Source organism: Dromaius novaehollandiae, chromosome W (genome assembly GCF_036370855.1).
Source record: "Dromaius novaehollandiae isolate bDroNov1 chromosome W, bDroNov1.hap1, whole genome shotgun sequence".
In the NCBI taxonomy this organism is placed as follows: Eukaryota; Metazoa; Chordata; class Aves; order Casuariiformes; family Dromaiidae; genus Dromaius; species Dromaius novaehollandiae.
Window position 1 is genome coordinate 34174664 of NC_088130.1, and position 15349 is coordinate 34190012.

The window sequence follows — 15349 nt, forward strand, 5'->3', positions numbered from 1 at the left end:
GCAGCTGCACCACAACCATGTCCATGGCTGGCCACGTACCACCTTGATCCAGACCCTGGCCTTGACCCCAGACTCCCTTCCCGGTGCAATCTCAGCTTGTCCAGCGAGCTGCACTCTTGCTCTGCTTGGGTACTGCCATTGGATGTGTCCCGCTGGCCTTGCACGGGTGCTGCGGGGCTGTGCCTTGCGGGTGAGGCATGGCCCTGTCTGCGTGGTCATCACGCTCCGCTCCCCACTCTGCTTCCCCTTTGGAGGACCGTGGCAGAGTGTGTGAAAGAGTGCATCTCCCATGGTTGCATCAGAGTTCAATAGAAGCTATGATTGAACTACACCTCACTTCACTAGTCGGATAGTATTAGTGCTTGTGCGTTATGGGGTACACCAAGCTGAATACGAACCACTGGTGCACTCTCATTGTGAATAAGGCAAACTGCCTATGGGGTTATGCTAGGAGGAATATGGCTCGCAGACTGAGAGAAGACATTATCCCCCTCTACCCAGCATCAACGAGGCTGCACAAGGAATATTGTCCAGTTTTGGACTCCCAGTTCAAGTGGGATATAGAAAAAATAGAGAGTGGCCATTGGAGTCCAAGCTGGTCAGAGATCAAGAGCATGTGTCCTGTGTGGAGACGCTGAGGGAGCTGGATTTGTTTAATATGGCGAAGAGGATAAGGGGCAATGTAATAGGTAATACAAATATTGGAAGGGTAGTTACAAACATGATGGAACCAAACTCTTCTCTGGAGGGCCAGACAACATAACACGGGCACATGTTGCAGCTTGGGAGTTTCAGATTGATCATTAGGAAAGTTTTCCTCACTAGGAGGTTGGGCAGGACTCAGCAAGGCAGAGCCCTGGCTGACCCGACCAAAGGCTGATGATAGTCCCACAGCAAGCTGGGGGACTACAGGCCCCTTGCAACCAACATTTCTGTAATTCTCTGAGCCCATGTTCTCTCGATGGGGGCCGAACTTCTCAATGATGAACAGTATTCTTTCCATGGTTAAAAGTGTATTTTTTTTTACATTTTACATTTCTGTTAATGACCATAGCCATATAAAAGGTGTTTTCACCAAAAATGTGTTGGACCCTCATTATGGATTTCTAAAGCACTTGCATTATTCTTTCAGGGTAAGTCTTCAAGGCTCAGTGCAGTACTAGGAAAGGATACTCATGCTAGTTATACATAAATAACACAGACAAGCGAAGCCAAACGGTAGTTATGAAGGCTTCCTCCCTGAATAACCAACCTCGCTACTTTAGCTTGGCCCACGCAGAGCTAGCACAGCTATGCTGGTCTCAGTGCCCATGGTGCCTTGTTGAGAACTATTTCTGGTAACTCTGTAAAGCAGGAGCTTGCAGAGAGGTGCTAGCTGGCAAATGGGTCCTGAGTCTGTAGTTCATGGAGCTGGCAGTGCTGATAAGAAGCAGGAATTACTGGAGCTGTCTTAGCTATATGGAGGAAGCAAGACAGGTGGAAGAAAACTAGGGGCCTTTTGAGGAGTCAAAATCCATGTTAGTGCTCTATCTCCCCAGTTTTCTCGGCTTTTTTTTATCCCAGTGGATTCTATTCTTTCCCTGACTAAAAGCTTCTTAGAGATACCACACAATACCAGCTCTTGGCAGTCCATCCCCTCTCCTTTGCATTATTTGTATTATGCTCTCATTTAGAAACTATAAATAAAATCAGGGCCCTACTGTGGTGGGAGCCATATAAACAAATTGTAAGAGATATCCTTAAAGAACACATAGCCTGAATGAACAAAAAAAGAGAAAAAGCAGATGGCACATCAAAAAAGACAGGCGCAGTCATTCATCCAAGGTAACACAGCTCATCAGTGGCAGATTCAGGAACAAAAACATACCTCCTAGGTGAGGCTGCTGTCTGAATTTAATATTTTCCTCAGTAGATTCAGGAAAACTTCTTCTCATAAAATCCCTTGGGGGAAATCCCACCTGCCCTTACTGTTTTAGCACGACTTACTGTTCTGCTAAAAGGGAATATAAAACCATCAGAGTCCATCCAAATGAAGCGTGTAGCAAGAATCAGGATAGCCCAAATTCTGGAGCAGTTTTCATTCATTACTCTTTCCTGAAGCAGCTGTAATTCCCATTGAAGACAATGGCAGTTTTGTTTGCAAAGTTATTGAATTTAATCAGTTTAGGGATATCCAGATTCATCCCATTTACTGACAGAAACAAACTCTACACAACATTTTGCCAAATCCAGTTATTAGGCTTATTTAAGTAAACATTAAAATACCACGCATATTTCTGAGTGGCTTTTTTTGATGGGGAGCCATGAGCTTGATAAAGGAGGAACAGTGGGTTATATCAGAGATGAGAGAAATTTAATTTTAAATGCATTTTATGTATTTCAGAAATTTAGACTTCTGGAGTCCAAACAGCTTCAAGGTCATAGTCTGAAGCAGAGCATTTGTTTATGTACCCCATGAAATAAAATGCATTAGCCGCAAATCCCTAACACTACCACAGGCTTTTTTACCATTTATTATTCTATACTACTGAAAATGACCCATTAAAAACAAAACACTGCACTGTTGCTATTTAAGTCCCTTGTATGAGTTTATCTTTATTAGAGACCACTGCTGCTTGTTGTGCCCTCACACTGAACTCCGTACTAAACATTCGGTTTGGAACATGCTGCCACATTCAGCATGTTTTGTTCTCAAAGAAATTTAAAAAATAGGCTTGAGACAGAGTAAAGAAATATCAGAGCTTCTCTTCATAAATTTTGCTGCAACTACAAAAAAAGTCAGTTCAAACAGTGCTGTAGCAAATTTTTTCCTCTAGTTTACAAGAAGCTTATTGTTTTCACTAGATAATTTACACTGAGATTTTATCTAGCGTGTCTACAGCATTAGTTAATATTAGAGATGTCCAAACTGGTTAGAATAAAATAAAAACTTTCAGATCCTTCCTACTGAATTTGAACAGAACCTTGAAAATTTTCCAAAAGTTTTCCCTATTATGTTTAAATTTATTGAGTATATATTTCCTCCTTTGAGCCAAGATTGGAAACAAAACATTTCTGAGAAAAACTGTAATATATAAGGTCCCTGGATGCATAAAACCTTAATACACAGCCTGTACCTTTGAGATTAACCACCTGACTTCTGGGTGCTTACTTGGGCATTCAAACTTTATTCTTTATTAATCAAAAGTCAAGCTACCACTGTGAAGCAATAGTGCAATACTGTGCAACAGCGAGAACAGCATTCTGCAGGCTGAACTTCACCAGTCTCAGCAAGATGAAACACTGTATGGCTCCATCACCCAGGCCAGCACAATCCAAAAGCCACGATAAAGCTCCACAAGAATCAAACAGGAGTTTAGGTCTCAAGATGATATAGAGAATAGTAAAGGTGATGAGAGGGGCAAAGTTTGTGTTAGAGTGACCCCAATCAGTACTACTCAAGTACAGTACGCTTTAGGCCTAGTTTTGCTCTATGACAGTAGAAACACTGGAAAGATAACAGAAATTAAGAAACAGAGCCAACTCCTAAAATTGGCCACCCCAAAATACCATTCCTTTCAGATTTAATGTTTTCATCTATATATTCAGGAATACAATTTTGTGAGCCAAAAGTAAAATTAAAACTGCTTCAGTGCATTTCTCATTGGATCTGATAAGCTAACCTGGCTTTAGCGTGACGCAATGGCCATGGAGCTACACCAAGAAAGAGTTTAGCCTTTTTCTAAATGAAAGGCTCCCCAAAGCAGCCTAAGCCCTGCCAAAGCTCAGTCCCAGGGACTGCAGGCTCGTCCAAAGCGTCCCATCAGCAGGATGGGAGCACAGGAGCAGAGCTCTGACTTCTCCCATCGGCATCAGGTCTCAAGGTATTAAAAGCTACTGTAGATGCAAGGACACAAATATAGCATAGAAGATAGCCTGCTGCTCCAGGAAATTATACAGTATTAAGTCTTGTATCCTGCTTGTCATGAAAACTAGCTTCCCTGAAGCTATCCAAAGACTTTTATTTAAATGTACAACAATTGGGCTTTGGCTGAAATATCATTTCAGCTAAGAGAAACATTTTGCTCCAGTGAGCTCTTACCCTTTCTCTTTTGTATTTCAGGTGCAGCTTCCCCCTGCAGATCTACCAATATAAAATCTACAGTTTGTTTTCCCAGAGAGGCACAGCAGTATGTTTGCCACAGCCATACCACCTGCAGGGTATTTTATGCACAAATCCCCCACAGCGCTCTTTCAAGGCTTGTGAGTTTGGCTTTTGATAAGAAAAGCATTCACTATGCTCATAAAAAGACATAACACAAATACACATTTTATTATTTTTCATTTAAAATAATTTTAAAGCAATCTTGCAGATCAGGCCAGAAACCAACCTGACAAACCTCCTTGGTTTCTACGTAATAAGTACAGTAGTCCTTTCCCAATCTTTGGCCCCCTGGGAGTGAAAGGTAACTCAGTCTTTCACACTAGGGCTTTCTCTTAAAGCTGCCAGTAAGTAATAACAACAATGGTGTCTTTTGATGCTTGCCACCTGGGACGTGGACTGACACCTTAGCCCACGATGTACTGGCTACAGTACAACTAACAAGGGCAATGACTCTCACTCTCCATCATTTGGGGGTTCCAAACATTGACCTGCAGGTGGAAAGGTGCTAGTGCGCTTGCTGGTCTTCTGAGTTACCTAGGAAGGCATTTTACAGCAATACAAAGCTTTGATTACTTCAGACTTGACCCATGTCATCTTAGATAACTGACTTCAAACTGACAGACAACTGATAGCTTCTATCAAATTTTCCTATGTACAAGTTCTGGTCACATACATCAAATCTGGTGGAAACTATTTCCATCCCTTTATTGAAAAAGCAAAACAGCAAGAACAGTCTGAAAGATAAACAAATAATATTTCTATTGCATCCAAATACTCCAGAAGAGATAGGAAAACAGAACTAGACAACTAAACTAATCAGTCTCAGAGTTCCTTTGAACGTGGGTGGAGGAAGGCAGATCATAACCCACAAAACCCTATTATCTTCTCCAGACTCTCAAACCTCTGATCTGTCCATTCAGGTACCCTGATCACACTGAAGCAGTACACCAGCCCGTATGCAAAAACCAACAGCTCTTCCTCCCTCAGCTAGTACGCAACACTCACGGTCAACACCGTCAGTTTGATATGCGTGTGACTCATGATTCAGGCACTGAAGTTGGCAACTTGCTCACTGTCTCTGAAAATCAGAGCTGTCTATAGCTGGGCACTCAGAAAACAGTCATCCCAAATCATACATTGTTTTCGAAAATGCTCTATTTTAGAGAAAGAGCTGACACACTTACTTGGGGCCTTGCTTGCTGGAAACTCCTCTATGGCTCAAGTCCTGTTTGTAACCTCATCCCTCTCAGCCCTACTGTGGCTCGTGAATCTAGGACATGAATTCTTCCCTCTCCCTTCCAGCTCTTCTTTCTCCATCTCACTGATAGTTCTCCACAGCTCAGGTTTTTTATTCCTATCGATTCTTTTATTTTGCAACACAGCTGACTTCTGTCTTGGCTTGGCCAGTTGCAGATCGCACTGTGCTGTCCCTAGCTGTAGAACACTTTTTCCCTTCCAGAGCAGAAAAGCTCCAAACCAAAATGTATAAATCCACCCTTTAGCTTTATTAACACCTCCCCCCCACACACCCCCACCTTTAAATACTTTCTTTTGCACCAGGCATACACTAAAATGCAATCTGAAAATAAGTCTTCTGGCTGGCTAGGAGACACACACCTTGCTATATTCTGGGCAGCATTCACTCCATTTCAGCCCTTCGTTTGCCTTATCCACACGTTACATTGGCTTAGCAACAGCAAATTCTTTGGGGTAAGGCCTCTCATTTCTGCATCTTTGTACACAGCTTAACACAAAGGGCTCGCAAACTAGCTTGCCTTGAGGTGTTCTCACTGTGTGCATGTTAAGTGATAACAACAGCAACTGGAACTGTGATAGCTGATGTAGCAGGTGACAACTCTTTGGGGGATTCTGGAAGCTATTATTTTGCTGCCTCTTCTGCAGCAGAATGTTAATGAGACCGACAGCATCTGAGGAATCTCTGCCGGCAGAACGTACTTTCAAAAGTATTTCTTTTCAGAACTAAAACAGAGCAAGGAATTATTTATAGGGTGCCTGGCTGCTTAAAGCAATTCTTCCACCTCCAGTTCTCTGCAGCTTGACAAATGTGTTACCAAAGCTGGATAATTGGTAGCGATTCCCCAAAGGAAAAAGCATAGAAAAGAATAAATTCACTTAAAAAAAAAAGCATAGCAACGTTTCGGCTGCTGTGGAATACCTTCCATTGAACTGATGGAAATTGTCTTTGAATGATTCCTGACGGAGGCAGCTGGCCAGGTTAACCTTGTCTGACTTGCAGGTCTGCATTCCAGTGGGGTACAAGGATATACTGATGTTATGATTAGGGAAATACCAATAGGAACCCTTGTGGGATGGCAGCAAATAAACAAAAGTCAAACTACCCAGAATGTGCTTTTAAAAAAAGAAAGTTTTGTTTGCTTATTTGTTTGTGTTTACCCATTTTTACAGAAAACATCTTCGCTGTAGTGAAGTACTCTGCCTTTCAGACAGTAGGAGACTTGGGAGGAGAGAGGCATAAATGCTGCTACTCCCAATGACTTTGTCAATATTGGGTGAAAGGGGCAGATTCTGACAGGGAAGGACTAGCTCAAGAGAGTGTTTTTTTCCTTGAAGATGTGACTAAGCATGTCCATCTTCTTTGTTTCCGAAAGTGAATGGCTCTTTCATTGCTAGTGTCATACGCAAATATCAAATACAGGCCAATTAACTGAGCTATGTGGAACAAGCAGAATATTCTAAAGCTAGATTTAGCCCACTCAGAGGAAAGATATTCAGGGGTAAGGTCATTTATTGTGCCTAGCTGCTGAATAGTATGCAGTGTAAGGAGATTACATACTGCAAGGGCATTTATTTTTTTCCTCCTAACATTTTTGTTCATACTGGAAAAGTACCATTGTCAACACCTATAACCAATCTACTTATCCCCAAATAGAAATAACCTGGAAAATGGGTGCTCTAGATCATTTCATTAAGCACCACACATTTGCTTAAGCACTAATCAAAGTATGATTACCCTTTGGAGATTGATAAGAAAGTTAAGTACTTGCCATACGCAGGAGCAGAGATGTTCAGCCTCTGGCCAAAGAACACCGAGCTTCTTATAAGCCTTCAGCTGTATCCCCTAAGCTGCTGTATGCTCAGCCATGACTTGTCATATGGCCAACGCGAGTGCGTCCCTGCCGGATGACTCCAGTCCTCTTTCACGGGCCTTACCACCTGAGGACGTGCAGCTTCATCATGTGACAAAGTTTATGCATGTATTTGCTAATGTGTCATTGCATCTCCAGCATACGGCCAGATGCACATTGGAGCCTGTGGGGAGAGGATGGCAGCCCATATAATAGCTCCCATGTTTCTTGACTAGCTTGCTAGTCAGAGGTCTGTCACCTTTACTGACAAAAAAGCAACTACAATAGAAAACAGTAGCAAGTTCTTCTCTTTTTCCCTCCCTACATTAATGCTTGACTGTAGTAAGCGTGGAAATAAAGCCATTTACCTCAGAAAAGTACAGCATTACTATATATAGAAATTCTAACAGAAGCAAACCAAACAAGTTAACTCACAAACAAAGAAGAAAACAAACTCTGATTTTAAAAACAAACCCAAATATTTTGTGCAGCCCATTTGGCAAAACTGCTGCAAGCCGACAGGTGAGATTTAATATAGTAACCATCCTACCTAACATGTTATTTGTTCTGCAACTGGTTTTGACTCTGAGCTGAGAGACTTTCAAAACTGTGCTTTGAGCCTGTGCAATATTGTGTGGTTACACTCTTTTAAACACAACCCTCAGACTCGAACCTGCACTGCTGATGTGTCCTGAAAGGTTTGTCCACACATTACAAACTAGTACGGAAAGCCAGAACCAGCAAAGGGATTTGTGGGCTTTTCGAACTGTCAAAACCAACCAGCGCCTACGAAACCTGGCCAGGCAGTCCAGAGGAGGCACGCCTGCCGGGCAGTCAGGGTGCACTACGGTTTTGTGCTCATGTAACTCTGGAGCCGGCTCTCGGATCCCCGTAAACTTTGCGTAGGTGTGTGCTGAGGGGAAACCCACCATGTCACGTTCCCAGTCAGCAGCAGTGTAAACTGCTCACACCCAGCCCGGAATAGCTTGCAAGTGGATTTGTATCCACAAAAGACAGTGTTTAGGTGGCACATTCATTTCCAGCTCTGTTTATCCCTTAACTTCTGAATATTTTAACTCGTCATTTCAATATATCTTTTTATGGAAAAGAATGCATGCTGGCTCAATACATTTTTCTGTTTTCCAAAGTTTTTGTAAGGTCATCTGCTCTGTGCAAATAATTCACTACCTTGTGCAAACATATTTTTTAAAGTCACCGCACAGTTTTTAAGAGTGAATGTGGAATACATGAACCTCAGTAAAACCCCTTGCTTGGGAATTTAGGATAACTTCAAGCGAATTCTGAAAATAATTTTTTGCTAGCCTTTACTTTTCAAGAAAGCACATTTTGAGTAATGCTACAAGGTGTTTCCACAATACTTGTTTGAATTTATTACACATTGGCTTTAGTAAGTCATGAGGCAGGAGGAATTTGCTTTAGTTCTCTGTGGCTGTTCTAAGACCTGAGAATGAAGAGGATGAACTTTGAAAAACATACCTGAACCTTGCAGGGTTGCTTACATGCCTCAGAAAATGGGCTGAATCAGATTTCGACCTTAGGCTGGGCTTAGGCTTCCCTAGAACGCTGGCATGGACCAGGCAAGAACACGGTCACGCTAACTGCGACTGGAATATATACATCTTCACTGTGTGTGCGAGAAAAAGTTGCTCTGAAACTGTGTACCCAAGCAATACACTTTATAGGAACCTCTTTATTACCACAATACAGGTGTCAGGCAAAACAAGAATAATTAAGAAAGCGTGTGATTTTTCAAAAACTGACTTAACCCTGCTTAGCTGCTACTCATATGCAAAGTCTTGGTGGCTTTTATACGACATCAGTGATGTTTGCAAGGGCTCTGGATAGTAATTTATTCATCTTTCATTTGACAAAGTTGAAAAGGGACTTTTCCTACTTCTATTTCCTACCTAGCAGGAGAGGAATTATAGCCCATCATCACTCTAGAATGGGACCCAGTACACCAATACTAGATCATTAATATGAAGGAGAGGTAACAAAGAGACAGCATTAAAATGAATAAATAATCTTAATCTCAGTTCAGTGCAATTTATGAGGTATAGACTCAGGTGGATTAAAGCAAAATAATGTAGCTGTGCAATTTAAGCCTTCTTAAATCTTTCACATGCATTTTGTGGAGACTTTTATAAGTCCCATGAATAAATATTTGAGAACTTATATAGTTTCTCTTACAGAAATACCAGAGCTAGGGAACTTATTCTTTGTATTCCACAATGCGGCACAGTGTTTGCTTGCTCTGTCTTTCTGCTGACTTCTAGAAAAAGACTCAAAACTCTGCTAGAAGAATTGAGGATTCAGAGAGGGGGAAATACTGGCTCTGTGACAGCGAATGGCGCAAATATTTGAAACTCTCTGCCCTGTTGGCACTTGCCTAATTTGCTTTGGCCTAGTCATTGCCAAGCAGCTAGTGAGTGGGCGTAATGGGCATTCAAATGACATATCCATCCTTCCTGAAAATACTTGCTTATCTAGATTCACCCTCTTCTAAATCGGATGATAAAACCTTGCAGTAGCAGCTATCACACCATTCATAAACTGAGTCAATAAACGTGTCAAACCTGTAGCAAATCATCACCCATTTTATGCATCACACTCTGAAAAAGAGATGTGTTTTTATCTAACTGGAAAAGAGATAAAAACTACCACAAAGGCTGCAAAAAGTTGGTTTAATCCTAGAAATGATTATCTTGACTATATAATTAAAGAATTAAAATTAAATCCTTCTACCAGTACTGAATTATGCTTCCTTGGCTTTCTGCTGCCATTAATCTACGTATTTTATTAAGTAACAAATGTCTTTCAGAGACATGGATCTAACAAATGAGCAAGCGAGCTTGTTGCTCTGGATATTAACTTCCTTTGCTCCCTTTTCCTCCTCAAACCTGTATTTTTAAGATGCTAACAGTAATTCTGAATCAGTGCTCAAATTTTAAGTTAAGTGATTGATAGCTACCTAGCTAGCTAGGTAGATGGACAGAGAGATGTGATAGCACAATATATGATCGTACTGACAGATGTGGTCCCTTTTCTTCACTGTTGAAGCCGCTTTTGGTGAAATAGCATATGCGTAAAGAAAGCAAAGAGATATTTTTGATGTTACTGTCAAAGCTCATGTGGACTAGAGCACTTTCTGAAGGCACAAATAGCATTGTAAAAGTCTGGCCAGAAGAGGTGTCTAGAAGAAGGAGCTGAGCAGCAGGTCACCAGGCAGCGACTCACTCCTTGCCAGTCCTGCCCTCCCCCTGAGCTGCTGTGGCTCCCACTGATAGACAAGCAACCTGCGGGAAGCCACAGCTAACGGAACAGCACAGGCCTTGGTGAAATTCTTTGTACATACAAATAGCATCCCATTAGTTGAAATAATTTTCAGCTAGAACAGTCGCTTTTCCAAAGAACGGGGTTTTGTTACAGCTTCATGGGGAGATTTTCCTCTGTTTTTAGCTGCTTCACAAGAGTTTTACGGTGATAGGTTTTTTTCCTCTCTCACTCACAAGATAAAACCAAAAGCCCCTTTGGTCAGTTTTACATTTTATTAGATGTGGGAGACAGATAGACAGTTGACTGGTAAATTTGTGTTGCTGTTACCGCCCCACCCTTTTTTTTTTAAACTGTCCTGGGATGGTCCTGAACAGAGAATACTGTTCAAGTGCTCTCCCTGATCATAAGCCACTTCCCAACAAGTGCTTTCTTACAGGTGGCCAGACTATCTTTCTACTGGTCTCCTGTCCTCTTTTTAAGCCAAATCTAGACAATAATGCTAAATTATAGACAATGTGCTAAAATTTTAATAGCTGTTTTTCCCCCACATGCTAGAATTTAAAACACTTAAAATATGTTTGCTAGCCATCTCAAGAGAAGGCCTCTCTAAATATACAAGCAAATCGCTATTAAGACAGCTCACCATAACCCCACCATTAATTAACACCATGATGTAAGGAGCATTTTTACATGGGTTGCATATAACTGTTTGCCTTCCTTCAAACTCGGCTAGGCAGCCACCAGAAAAAAGAAGCCTTTGGGCAAAGCGACAATGAGAATGCCCATAACTGAAGAAATATCCATGGCTTTGCCTTGTTTCTGATGGTCATGCATCCTTTCCCTGCTTAGTCATCACCTTGCCTTATAGCAAAGGTGATCTTGGTGGTCTCTGTGAATGGTAAATTGAGTCAGTGACCACTGCCCTTGATCAAGCTTTCTAATTAGCTTTAAGCTGATGAAAATACTGACAAATCTGATTCATAGTATACTTTAAAAAAACTCATTCGTATAAGTGGAGAATGTCCCAATGCTTCAGACTTTTGATCTCAAGCACAGGGTTTTTCACACAGTCCAATAGATGTCAATGGATTACTCCTGAGAAGGACATTAATCCATGTTTGTAAAAGGCTGCAAGACTGAGTCATGTGCACCCGCCATGAACTATTCCATACTGGAAAGTGGCTAGACTTAGGAAGCAGATCTGAGGAAGCCAAGAATTTTCACTTAGTTTAAAACAATAAAAAGTATAAAAAGCAATAGTTCCATCTGATAGAATAAATTATCAAAGCTTCTGTACCATAAAAGTTTATCTTCTGGAAATTACTGCTTATAAATTGTTATAGCTGACATTCAAACCAGGCTTTAATGGCTATGGGAGCAGTGCACCTATCTGAACACTCCAAGAGCTTGTTTTCTGATAGATAGTGAAAATCAGCATGAGCCTGGAAGTGGAACATGCAGAATTAGTTGCCAAGGGAGGCCATCGTAATAAATAACTTGGCACTTTAAAAAGTAGCAAAACATTTTATGGGAAAAGACTGAATTGAAGACATAGGACAGAAAAGGGGTTAAAGTGAATTTGAAAGGCTAAGAAAATTTGAAAGTGGTTTGTTGGCCCAAATTGCCTTTTGCTGTCCAGCAAATCCTTCTGTCCTTCACAGTTGCCTGTAAGCCTCACAGGCTAATCTCATTCTCATTGCAATATAAAATGAGTTATAGAAAGATTTTTCAAATATTTTCAGAAATAATTCAGGGGCTGCAATAGCCTGCAATTCCCCAAAGCCTACAAACAAAGCGAGTGATTTCTTACTTCCCCTGTTACCATCCAACGACAAGTGCAGGAAGCAAACCTGCGTCCGGAAGCAGTAAGGGCCAGCTGCTCCCCCAGGGAAGGCCCTGACAAATTGCTCCAAAAACTGTGAGCACATATTAACAGAAGTTTTACATTAAACATGCAGTGCGCAGATTTACCTAGGAAGTGCTGCTTTCCCCTCTTCCTCCAAAATAAAAACTGATTGGTTAGCTGTTCAACAAAATTAAAAAAAAACTAATTAAAACTGCTAATTAAAACATTTTCATCAATCCCTTAGGAAGAATCAGAGACCCTATCTTTTATGTAAAGATCATGTTAGGTTTGTTTTAGTTATCATTCTTATGAATTCCTCACACATCTCATGCTGGATATAGAAGCAGCAAAGTTGCACAAACGAGAAGCAGCAGGCTACTAGAGAAGAGTATCGCAAAATCTCTTTTTTTATTACTTCACACAAACCAGCGTTGATATGCTAAAGCTAACTCCGTGTTGGCAGAAGACCACTAAGAAATAGAACTGTAGCATCTCAAGCTCTTATGCTTCAGCCAAGTCCCTTGAAATAGAAGATGAGCCTTCCCAGTAGGAGAAAGCTATAAGGAGATATGAATCTAATTCTTTTGGTGCAACTTTGAAGATGAAAACTGTGGCATCTTTTGAAAAACTTTATCATCAGATTTTCTTCCTTAAAAGTGTGACACGCTTGTCCTCTGGGTATGAGAGGTTTCTGAAACTTTATTTGGAAAATACTCATGAATCTTCCTGACTCATATTCCTTGTGCTTCACTACTACTTTGCTAGCATTCCACCTTAACAGGCTTACACCCTTTCAGCTACTCCATTTCTCATGTGCCAGACATTATCACAAATCTTAACACCTGAGAAAAGAAACACAACAAAAAATAAGCCATGGGAAGACTTACAGCTGGCTATGTTAAGCAAGCATTTTTTTAAAAAAAAAAAAAAAAGGTCAGTGACATCATTTGCTTCTACACCCTTTTTTGAAGACCGACCGTATTACAGGGTTGGCACTAACTGGTTGACATATAAGAGCTGTGTATCTCTGTAAAGCTACAGAGCAAGGATCAGACACAGGTTGGGTTTACAGCACATAGTTCTAGCTGAGCTATATACGTACAGCTGGTGCTATACACTCATGACAATGTATTGCATGTCTCAACACAACAATTGCTTGTTAAGACTCTCGAACATGAAAACATGCTGTTGACTAAATATTTATCTGCCAAGCTATATACAATAAATGTAAGGTCTTGGAAATTACAGTGTTATCATCAAATCAAGCAGTTCCAAAGGGCTGTGCATTTCCAATACAAGCAGCCATATCAGAAAGCCCAGATTATTATGCAATCTCTAGTCTCAGCTGCTCAACCTTTAAAAAAATCCAGTATATTAATCTTCTAAGTAAACAATTCGCTGTTTCGAAATCTTTTCATCCAAAAGGAAAATTTCATCTCTTGCAACCAATTTGTACGTACACTTTTCAAAGCTGCAAATGCCACAGCAAAACTAGACTTCAGACTTTCCTAAGGTATTGGAAAAAAATTCCTGTGAGCTGCTTCTGTTGTGCAGATGCTTTGTTGGGTTTTGCAGTCCTTTATTTACTTTTAAGTCCAAGGGAGCTCACTGCAGAGCTAAACACATTTTATGATACAAAACTAACAGAAACAGCGGTTATTGCTTGTTTTTTGACTGATGTTTGCATGCTTTTGTGCAACTAGGTCAAACTGGCATTTGTAGGCTACAGTGATATGACAGCTGAGCCACACAAAACTACTTGTTTTAAAACCTGGATGTCACACCTATCTATCATTATTGGCATTGATTGTGGTCAGGCACACAGATGGGTAAGGAAGAAAATTACTCATTAAGCTGGAGGAAGAGGACAAGACACAGAGCAACCGTATTGCCTTTATTGAGCCTATTACTCAGGGGACCCTAGGAAATATTGTTACATCTGTTCAAAATCCTTTACAATAATTGCTGATACACTGGTAAGACAAAGAAACCTGCTCTAGCCAATAAACAGAATATTGCCCGCCTATATTTTTGGAATGTGCAAGGACTCAACCATTCAGTAGTCAGAACCTGTAAACAAAGAATATATCTGTTACACGTAAAACAGCGCAAAATGCTTCTCATCAGTACGGAAGCAGAGACAATGCTGAGGCAGGCTCTTTACATGAAATAGCAAGGTAATAGCAATAAGGAAGACAACAAACAGTCTTTAGAGTCCTGCTTTGCAGCTGCCAAGTTACAGCCGATATCAGGAAAGTGAAACAAAGCCAACCATTTCCTCAGCTGTGTAACTTGGTTCAGCTCCTTATAGAAAAAAGTTCTTTTGATTAAACCCAATTGTGGATCTGTCCTTTCCATCTGAAAGTGGCGGTTCACATTTAAAGCCCATCCTTGTTCAGGCACAGTTCTAGCCTCCTGTTTTTAACATGTGCTCCCTTCTAGGTAGGCAGGAACCCTCAAAATCCCTTTTTTCCACCAAGCAAAAAGCATTTTTCATGGGTATTTGGTGAATGTGCAGAATCTGCCCCTAGCTTTAATAGCTCCCAAACAATTTCCTCTTACACTTGCCTTGGAATAGGAATCCTTTTTACTCACTTTCATGACACTGAAAGACTCACTGGAGCCTTTTATTGCTAAAACAGTTGGAGATTAAAATTATAAAAATAATAATATAATAAATTATAATAAATAAAATATATTATAAAAATAACTTGAACTAAAAGAGGCTTATTGAATATATTTTGATTATATTACTGAATATATTTAGCTTCTACGTGCAAGTCAGAAGAACACAAATATTTTCTGACCTAGACAATGTTGTCTATTGAGACATGTGGCAAAAGGAGATACTGAGTCATTGAATCTGTATACAGTATCAGTATTAATGGCTCTTCTAATGCTGATAGTAAACCAACAATCTCTGAAAACAGTGAGATCATCAGTATCCTAAAATAC

The 15349-nt window shown here is 40.6% G+C and overlaps 1 long non-coding RNA gene across 4 annotated transcripts in view; it reads right to left on the minus strand.

The window, feature by feature from the left end:
* The window catches only part of LOC112980283 (uncharacterized), a 490482-nt gene that overhangs the window by 36878 nt on the left and 438255 nt on the right, over positions 1-15349 (minus strand). The gene's annotated exons all lie outside the window — the stretch shown is intronic.